Here is a 10406-nt window from a genome sequence, read left to right on the forward strand (position 1 = left end):
TTCATGATAGCGTTAGGTTATAAGCCAGTTATCTTTTATGTAGTTTCATTTGTGTAACATCCTGATTTTAGAACTACATATTACTAATAATACATTTACCACGAAGGTAATAATAATAATAAAAGGTATTTAGTTAGAAAATATATAAACAATATCTATAATTATGGCTTATCACTTATCAGTTGAAAAATATATAAATAATAATTAGACCTAAAGAATAGGTAAAATAAAAATAAAACTTATCTATAAATTATATTTAAACCTGTAACGCCCCAAAAACGATAAATGATAAGTATAAAAGGAAAATAATGTTAAACTTAATATAGTTAAGGAATTATGGTGAGATGATAGCTAAATGTGATTAAAGGTTAGAGTTGTAACTAGCAAATAAGTGGAGGGGGTGAAAGTGTAAAAAATAACTTAACTAAATTAAATAAAACAATAAACATCCCAAACACACAGTACGTGTGTCTGGGAGCGATCGAACAAGGCAGAGGAGAGGGGAAACCCTAGCTCAAGAAATCAAGCAATCCAATCCAAATTCATAAGCTAATTTAGTGCATGATCCATAAATTGTGATTAGCTAACCCTAATCTCTTAAGTGGTAAGTTTAATTTTCTGAAATTGCGAATTGTTGAATGAGGGGTAAAACCCAATTTCGATTTCTTGTATCAAATGTGAGAAATCTGAGTTAAGATTGCTTTCTAGAACAAGAATCATGCTTGATTTTGGGATTTTATGATAGGTATAGTGAAAACCCACTTTGTAGAGATTGTGTAATGAGTAGGAAGCTTATAATGTTATGATCATGTGTTGGGTTGATATATGATTTTGTTTGTAATACTTGAATGCTAGATAAACTGATTTAGGATGAATTAACAATGTAAATTCAAGGGAATGTGATTGTCTTGTGATGATAAACTAGTAGGAATATGCTTAATAGACTTGTACCTTGTACCTTAATTATGGTGCCTACCAAGTGTTCGATGAAATGCCTAAAAGATGAATGTATATGGAAATGGTAGAATGAGTTGATAGACTAAATGAAAGAATGAATGTTTTAATGTAGGCGTAAAGGAGGAAGGTACAAGCACCAAGAAAATGGAAGGCGCGCAAGATCGAGGTATGTTCCGTTGCATACAAATCTTTGTTAAATTCTCTTTTTACTTAACTTGATGTAGAACTATTCTTGTATAACAATCGTGACAAATAGCAAGTAAATGACAAATCCTTTGTGGATTTGGGTATGCTAACGAAAGTTGTGTTAAGCTATACATTTAGACCGATTGAAATTAAATCGTGTCAAGTAGAGATGAACGCCATCCGTTTGAACGGGTAGCTTCGAATGCCATAATGAATGTGAAAGTTTAATCCGTTATGCGGATAGAACGAAGAGTAATGTTGAAAGCAAATAACCCAATTAAACGGGTCGAATGCGTATGCTTAACTCTCAATGAGAGTGTTTATGCCAAACCCAATTAAACGGGTCGAATGCGTATGCTTAACTCTCAATGAGAGTGTTTATGCCTAACCCAACTATTTGGGTAGTCGAATGTGTAAAAGGATGAATGTTTTTGTATGGATGGAGCTAAAACGAAAGGATTATGATTTAACTAGTGTGATAACTAACCTTTTAAAATTTTGATTGTTGATGTAGGTAAAACTCCTCTATAGGCGATTTGGAGATATGGAGCGAGCACGTGTTCAAGCCTTATTATACCAAGCGCTTCCGCTAGTTTATATGCATACTTTTTGGGTCCATGTCTTGTTATTTTGTTTAATCTTGTTAGAAGTCTTACACTTGAAAACTTGTTGTCTTTGTTTGGGGTAGTTTAATGCTAATAGGGTCATAGATGGATGTTGTCTATTATGTTAAAAACAGGGGGCATGTTCGTTTTACGAACGGGTCATGCCCAATTTTTGTAAAAATTTTTATTATGTGTCAAAGTTGGTCTTTTGATGTCCGAAAAATTATTTCTTGTAAGTAAATTATCATTATGGAAAAGCGGACCTTACAAAACCTAAAGGATAGTGATGTGCGTGTAGTGTAATATAATTTTAGATATATATTTAAGCCCTTTTTACACTTTTAGCCAAGTTTTAAATTTATAAAACACGATATTTACTAACACTAAACACACATATGGGCAAGTGCACCCATCGTGGACGTAGTATAGTGTTGGTAAGATACCGAGGTCGTCCAAGGACACAAGAGCTTTTAATACCGGTTTATCCTCAACGTCTAATCAAATCAAAAAGTTAGAAAAATGTTTTAACTAAGAAAAATAAAAACTAACTAAATGCTGAAAAATAAAATAAAATAAAAACAGATAGACAAGATGAATCACTTGGATCCGACACGTGTATTAGTATAACCTTTGATTATTTTCGCACTTTTGCGCTTGTTTAAGAGATTATCTTAGTTATTGTAGTAGGCCCCTTTTTCGGAGGTGACGTTACCCTCAACCCAGTAGTTTGAGTCAGCAAGGATACAATCCTAAAGGGTTGGATTATTGAAAGATAATGAATTAAGTTATTAATGCAAATTATGGTAGGCCCCGCTTTTGGCGGTGACGTTACCCTCGGCTAAGTAGTCTGAGTCAGCAGGGATACAGTCCTAAATAGCCGGGTTATAGTATTAATAGTAGTTAGCTTATGAGGGGGTCAAAGAGTTTGGATCCCCGCCATCCAATACCTATGGGCATTGAAGGGGATCCTACTAAATTTGACCCAGGTCCCAAGCAGGACCTCTAAACGCTGAACAAGGGCAAGACCTTTACCAAACCGTTCCCTTAACCCCCGACCAGGTAGCCAACATACCTCCATATAGACCGTGGAGATATGAATGGTGAAAATCTTTTATTTTATATAGACAGTAAAATAATGCCAAGACACCACGGACAAACGATAAGGAAAGATCACCTTCAACATAAGTAACTAGTTATTAAAGTCATTAATACAAAACCAAATAAAAAGTGCAAAAGATTAAAAATAAAAAGTATTATACTAAACACTTGTCTTCACCAAGTGATGTAAGAGACTTAGGCAAACATGGCCTTGATTGTCAAGAACTCTTACGATCAATCTTGGATCCCGAGACGACTCACACACTCTATGATGGACAATGGATGATGGTGGTGGATGATGATATTATGGTGGTGGTGGGTGGTGGATGAAGTGTGAGAGAGGTGGTGTGCCAAGGGATGAGAGAGAATGAAGCCAAGCTCCTCTATTTATAGGCTGAACAGAACGCTGGACACGGCCCCGTGTTCGCTGAACACGGCCCCGTGCCCGTCTGACATTCTCTCTCTTCATTAATTGTAATTGCGAATTACAATTAATGCGCCTGCTGTACTTTCAACACGCCCCCGTGTCCGCTGGGCACGGCCCCGTGGTGAGCAATGGAAGCTTCTACTGGTTTGTCTTTTCTGCTGCTTCCTGGGCACGCCCCCGTGTTCACTGGACACGGGGCGTGTTCAGACATCTGTTCTCTTCTCTTTGTCTTGGGAGGTGCCGTTGAGGGTCCGGGCAGTTTGCTTTTGTTCCTTTTCTTGTAATCATGATAGAATTAGGGGTCTTTTTGCTTCTTTTGTGATTTTGAGCTCATTTCATCCTGAAAATACAAAAGGAAGACAAAAACACTCTTTTTCCAACATTAGTACTTAAAAAGGGTTAGTTTTATGTCTTAATTGATGTGTTTTATATGTTGCATTTTACACACATCAAATACCCCCAAACTTGAATCTTTGCTTGTCCTCAAGCAAAACTCTTTAATATTTGGCTTACACTCCCAAATGGAATGGGTAGAAGAGAAGGTTTTGGGCTTGTCTTGAGTGTCGGGAATCCAAGATCTTTATTGGGTTTTATTTTTATACTATTTACAATCTTATTCGTTATGATTTATTTAGAACGTTTCATAAGATAAATTACTTATTTGGGCATAACATGCCTCTTTAAAATTTCATTTATATACAAGTTCACATACCTCACGGGGGATCACTCAACACTCGGCCGAAGGTGTATTTTTAGTGAATCACTCGAGAGCTGCATGGAACTTATTCCTACCATAAGCTTGCCAAGCAATCAATCCTCCTCCTTTTTAACTTTATACCTTTGTAAATATCAAGAGGACTTTTTGGGTGAAGGGTTAGGCTTGGGCTAAAGGTGGGTGGTTGGGTTAGTGGTTAGTAAAAGGGCGAAAAGCGTAAAAAGCGTCGGTTTTCGTAAAACACTTTTTTTTTTTTTTTTTTTTTTTGATGAAGCATTTTTCAAACAAGGATTCTTTTGATGAGCTTGTTTGTTTATTGCTAACTTTATTTCTCTCTTTTTTTTTCTTTCTTTCTTTTTTTTTTTTTTTTTTTTTGTGTCACAAGAAAACCGAGCTTTGTTACTAAAATAAAGGGTTTAAAATAAAAAAGGTTTTGGTGGGTAAAGGGTGTTTGTTTTGGGGAAAGAAACGAAAAGGTTTAGGCTCAAAGGGGTTAACTAGGGGGATTTTGGGTAGATGGTAAAAAAAAAATAAAAAAAATAAAAAATAATGGTGTTGAAAGAAAAATGGTTCGTCCTAATGCCTCCATCATTTACTTACTCAGGTTTAAGTTGGTAAGGACCGGGAATGTATCGTCGTGGCAAGTTCTAGAGTTGTAAGAAACCAAGCGGCTATTCACACAAGAAACGAAAAATGAGCATTTAATCTAAAGATGTGTATTTGTATGCTCAATAAAGGCTCAAAACTCACTTTTGTGGGAATGGGTTTTTATGTGATCGAGTATATATAATCAAATTTTAACTAAGCTTGTCATGCCGTTTCATAATTTTCTTGTGTTGGTTCTTTTTATCACGACGCTATCGGTTGTAAATTTGTAAAAATATAACCTTCTTAGAAACTGTTATTCCCAAATTAAACCAAGACAAGTAAAAAAAAAAACGAAAAGTTTTTGAAAAAAATTTGGGGTGTTTAGCGGTTCCAATAGAGTTTTGTGTAAGGCTTGTAATTAGGACTTGTAAAATTCAAGGTTTTAGCATCCCCCCACACTTAAATTACACATTGTCCTCAATGTGTCCCAAAAATAAGATTTTCGGTTGATTAGAATGTGTAAAAGTGGGTTAAAAACAAGATTTTATGGTACTGGGTAGCTGAACACGGGGTGGTGTTGGCTGAGCACGGCCCTGTGTCCAGACTGCCAGTACCAAAAGTAAACAGAAGGCTGGGCACGGGGGCGTGTTCAATGAGCACGGCCCCGTGTCCAGGTACCTGAACTGGGCATTTCTGCAAATTTTTGGGCACGGGGGCGTGTTGGGTGGGCACGGCCCCGTGCTGAACTTGCTGTAATGAAGAAAAATTGTCAAGAGGCTCTGTTTTTGTGCTTGGGGTGTTGGTTCAAGCTTCCCTTAGTGTCCTTCACCATCCCGAGTGTGTTTTATTCCTGCAAATTAAAACTAACATAGAAAGCATAAAAGTTAATCTAAACTAAACTACGGATAGTTCCGCGGAATGCCTCCGTGGTGCGCCACGTTTATAAAGGTCCTTGGCTAGACCCACCTTATCAGGTGGCTCTGGCTCATCTTCAATTAGGGGGTCGTCATTGCCAAAAGGATATTTCATTGAGCGCTCAAGATCTATGCTCCTTTTGAATGCCCCTAATTGAAGAGGTAGATTGTTGAATTTCCGGTTTTTCAAAGCTTTGTGAGTTTGTACAAAAGGTTTTCCCAAGACTAGGGGGGCATCATCTAAAATGACGAAGTCGGTTGGGATTACCATTTGATTAGTTTGAACCAAAACATCTTCAACTACACCGATTGATTTCACTACTTTTCGGTCGGATAGAAAAATGGGTATTTGAAGTGGAGTATAATCACTAATACTTAGCTTTTCAAAAATGTAGTTAGGCATTATGTTAACACAAAGATCTTTATCAATAGTGATATTGCTAATAAACGAATTTTGAAAGAAACATGGAACCGGTGTGATGTTAATTTCAAAAGGATCTTCTTTTATTAGCGAGGTTTGATCATTAGTTAACTTAACACTTACTAAGTCATTGATTTTAGCATTAGTGTTTAACTCTTTTAAAAACTTGGCATGAGGGGTTATTAAACAATGATTTTCGAAAGTAGGTGACAAGAGAATAATTTCCTCAAAATTAGACTCTTCTTGAATTTTAACATTATCGGACTCACCATTTTCGTTGTTTAACTCATGTGTCTGTTTTTCACTTTCTTGTTCTTCCATTTTTACACTTTCAACTATCTCTACGTTATTATCATTTTTTAATTCTTCTTTTGCGCGGGATTCCTCTTCCCTTGCGCGAGATTCTTTTATGCAACGTTCGATAGTTTTAATGTGCTCTAATATCCTATTGGTCACTTCGGTGAGATTGAAAGAATTTGGATCCTCAAAGCTTGAATCCGGTTGTTCGATCCTTGGTTCCTCATAGTACTCATATGAAGTAGATGGTTCGCACCATTGTTCTTCATTGTAAGTATATGATGGATAAGGGTCGAAACTTTGTTCTTCATAGTACTCATATGAGGTGGGTTGTTCACGCCATGGTTCCTCATAATAAGTGTATGAAGGTGGTGGCTCATATGTTGAATCTTCAAAGTATGAGTATGAAGGCTCATACCTTGGTTCATCAAAATACGAGTATGAGGGAGGAGGTCCATACCTTTGGTCTTCATAGGATGTGTATGAAGTCGATGGCTCGTACCTGGGCTCCTCATGATGGCTATACGAATTGGATGGTTGATATGAAGTATTATATTGAACCGAGTGTGTATTACGACAATTAGTGCAATAATTACCCCTATACTCATCCTCATCATAGGTGTAGTTGTAATCTCTTGAGTATTGATCCATAGGAATCACTCAACAGACTACAACTGAGTCTCGGGACCAGAAAACAAAAATAAGACGGAAACAGAAGCTGGACACGGCCCCGTGTTGGGTGAACACGGCCCCGTGTTCAGGGACTGTATCTGGGCGTTTTTAATTAAATTAACTGGTCACTTTGAGCACGGGGGCGTGTTGAGTGAACACGGCCCCGTGGTCAGACTCTGTATCTGGGTATCTACTCTAAAATATGCAGCACGGGGGCGTGTTCAGCGAGCACGGCCCCGTGTTCAAGCTACTGTAAATGCAGAAACTAAACTAAAATGCAGAAAAATGCGCGCGTTTTGAAAAACTGATTAGGCCGTCGATTTTAAGCTTTCTTAAAATCCTTGTGTCCCCGGCAACGGCGCCAAAAACTTGATGTGCGTGTAGTGTAATATAATTTTAGATATATATTTAAGCCCTTTTTACACTTTTAGCCAAGTTTTAAATTTATAAAACACGATATTTACTAACACTAAACACACATATGGGCAAGTGCACCCATCGTGGACGTAGTATAGTGTTGGTAAGATACCGAGGTCGTCCAAGGACACAAGAGCTTTTAATACCGGTTTATCCTCAACGTCTAATCAAATCAAAAAGTTAGAAAAATGTTTTAACTAAGAAAAATAAAAACTAACTAAATGCTGAAAAATAAAATAAAATAAAAACAGATAGACAAGATGAATCACTTGGATCCGACACGTGTATTAGTATAACCTTTGATTATTTTCGCACTTTTGCGCTTGTTTAAGAGATTATCTTAGTTATTGTAGTAGGCCCCTTTTTCGGAGGTGACGTTACCCTCAACCCAGTAGTTTGAGTCAGCAAGGATACAATCCTAAAGGGTTGGATTATTGAAAGATAATGAATTAAGTTATTAATGCAAATTATGGTAGGCCCCGCTTTTGGCGGTGACGTTACCCTCGGCTAAGTAGTCTGAGTCAGCAGGGATACAGTCCTAAATAGCCGGGTTATAGTATTAATAGTAGTTAGCTTATGAGGGGGTCAAAGAGTTTGGATCCCCGCCATCCAATACCTATGGGCATTGAAGGGGATCCTACTAAATTTGACCCAGGTCCCAAGCAGGACCTCTAAACGCTGAACAAGGGCAAGACCTTTACCAAACCGTTCCCTTAACCCCCGACCAGGTAGCCAACATACCTCCATATAGACCGTGGAGATATGAATGGTGAAAATCTTTTATTTTATATAGACAGTAAAATAATGCCAAGACACCACGGACAAACGATAAGGAAAGATCACCTTCAACATAAGTAACTAGTTATTAAAGTCATTAATACAAAACCAAATAAAAAGTGCAAAAGATTAAAAATAAAAAGTATTATACTAAACACTTGTCTTCACCAAGTGATGTAAGAGACTTAGGCAAACATGGCCTTGATTGTCAAGAACTCTTACGATCAATCTTGGATCCCGAGACGACTCACACACTCTATGATGGACAATGGATGATGGTGGTGGATGATGATATTATGGTGGTGGTGGGTGGTGGATGAAGTGTGAGAGAGGTGGTGTGCCAAGGGATGAGAGAGAATGAAGCCAAGCTCCTCTATTTATAGGCTGAACAGAACGCTGGACACGGCCCCGTGTTCGCTGAACACGGCCCCGTGCCCGTCTGACATTCTCTCTCTTCATTAATTGTAATTGCGAATTACAATTAATGCGCCTGCTGTACTTTCAACACGCCCCCGTGTCCGCTGGGCACGGCCCCGTGGTGAGCAATGGAAGCTTCTACTGGTTTGTCTTTTCTGCTGCTTCCTGGGCACGCCCCCGTGTTCACTGGACACGGGGCGTGTTCAGACATCTGTTCTCTTCTCTTTGTCTTGGGAGGTGCCGTTGAGGGTCCGGGCAGTTTGCTTTTGTTCCTTTTCTTGTAATCATGATAGAATTAGGGGTCTTTTTGCTTCTTTTGTGATTTTGAGCTCATTTCATCCTGAAAATACAAAAGGAAGACAAAAACACTCTTTTTCCAACATTAGTACTTAAAAAGGGTTAGTTTTATGCCTTAATTGATGTGTTTTATATGTTGCATTTTACACACATCAGATAGCAACTAAATTAGAGAAAAAAAGGGGCAGAAAAACAATTATGAGAATGCATAGTAATTCAACACGTGTCCCCTTATAGGTTTCTTTTATTATATAGTATTGATATAGATTATTGTATTATTATTATTATTATTATTATTATTATTATTATTATTATCTATAATAAAATAAACTTCTTGGGGACACATGACACTTCCTGAGCGCTCTCTAATTTTGTTTTCTTGTTTAAATCAATCTTCTAATTTAGAGAGTTTATTAGTGGCGATAAGCATAAAAAATAGAGAGCAAAATGGTGATGATGATTTATTATTTTATTTTAAGTATATTTAATTTTCTTTCCTTTTAAGTTAGTTATGAAAGATGGCATATTCATATGATTCGAAATTTATAATTTCAATAAGTTATAGATAACCACTCTTATTTTTGTCCAATAAGTTGTAGATAACCACTCTTATTTATTTTTTTATTAGTTAAAGTTAGTTTTCCATGTTTAACCACTTTTGTTTTATTAGTTATCTATTAAATATTGCGACTCATAATAATTAACATGTACGAGTTGATGGGTTACATTTATATTAACTCATTTGTGTCAATATGGTATATAAATGTTACTGTCTTTGTTTTGCATTTACAGGAAATACCTATATTATATAGTTTAAATTGCTCAACCCGTGTAACACACGGGGAACTAACCTAGTTATCTTTATAAAAAAAAATTTCTTAATTCTTTTGTAAATTCTTAGTAATCTTCTATCTACTATAATAAAAGAAACCAAATTTTGGACACGTGTCATTCATTGAGGCATCCTCAAATATATACTTATTTTATATTAACTAAATAAATAATAAATTAATTTTAAATCTTATCATACTTTAATAAATTAATATTAAATCTTATCATATTTTAATAAAATATTATCCTCAAATCTAAATTGTTAATTTAATATATTTTTAAAATAAATACCTCTCTTTCCTACTTATCTTATATTAAATATATAAATAATAAATTAATATTAAATGTTATCCTAATTTATTAAAAATATAACTTTTTTTATTATTTGGTATACAAAATTATACTTATTCAACTCGTGTAAAATGCGGGATTTTTAAAAATTTAACTTTTATTATGTACTATACAAAGTTACATTTATATAACACACGTAATACACGAAGTTTTTAAAGATATAACTTTTTTTATCATTTGTTATGTAAAATTAGATTTATTCAACACGTGTAATACACGGGGTTTTTAAGGATATAATTTTTTTATTATTTGGTAGATTTTCAACCCGACTATACACGGGTTTTTTAAAGATTCGACGTTTTTAGTATTTAATATACGAAATTACATTTATTTAATCTGTGTAATACACATGGTTTTAAAGATATAACTCTTTTTTAGATCTATTCAACACGTGTAATATATGGGGTTTTTAAGGATGTAATTTTTTTCTCATTTG

At 35.7% G+C, this 10406-nt stretch overlaps 1 long non-coding RNA gene across 1 annotated transcript; it reads left to right on the forward strand.

The window, feature by feature from the left end:
* The first annotated feature begins 475 nt into the window (after positions 1-475).
* Positions 476-1830, forward strand: LOC118490694. The gene is made up of 3 exons (XR_004889898.1): positions 476-604; positions 1070-1123; positions 1658-1830. It is a non-coding gene; the product is annotated as an uncharacterized LOC118490694 (long non-coding RNA).
* Positions 1831-10406: the final 8576 nt, after the last annotated feature.

The sequence above is a fragment of the Helianthus annuus genome, chromosome 3 (assembly GCF_002127325.2).
Source record: "Helianthus annuus cultivar XRQ/B chromosome 3, HanXRQr2.0-SUNRISE, whole genome shotgun sequence".
Taxonomy (NCBI): domain Eukaryota; kingdom Viridiplantae; phylum Streptophyta; class Magnoliopsida; order Asterales; family Asteraceae; genus Helianthus; species Helianthus annuus.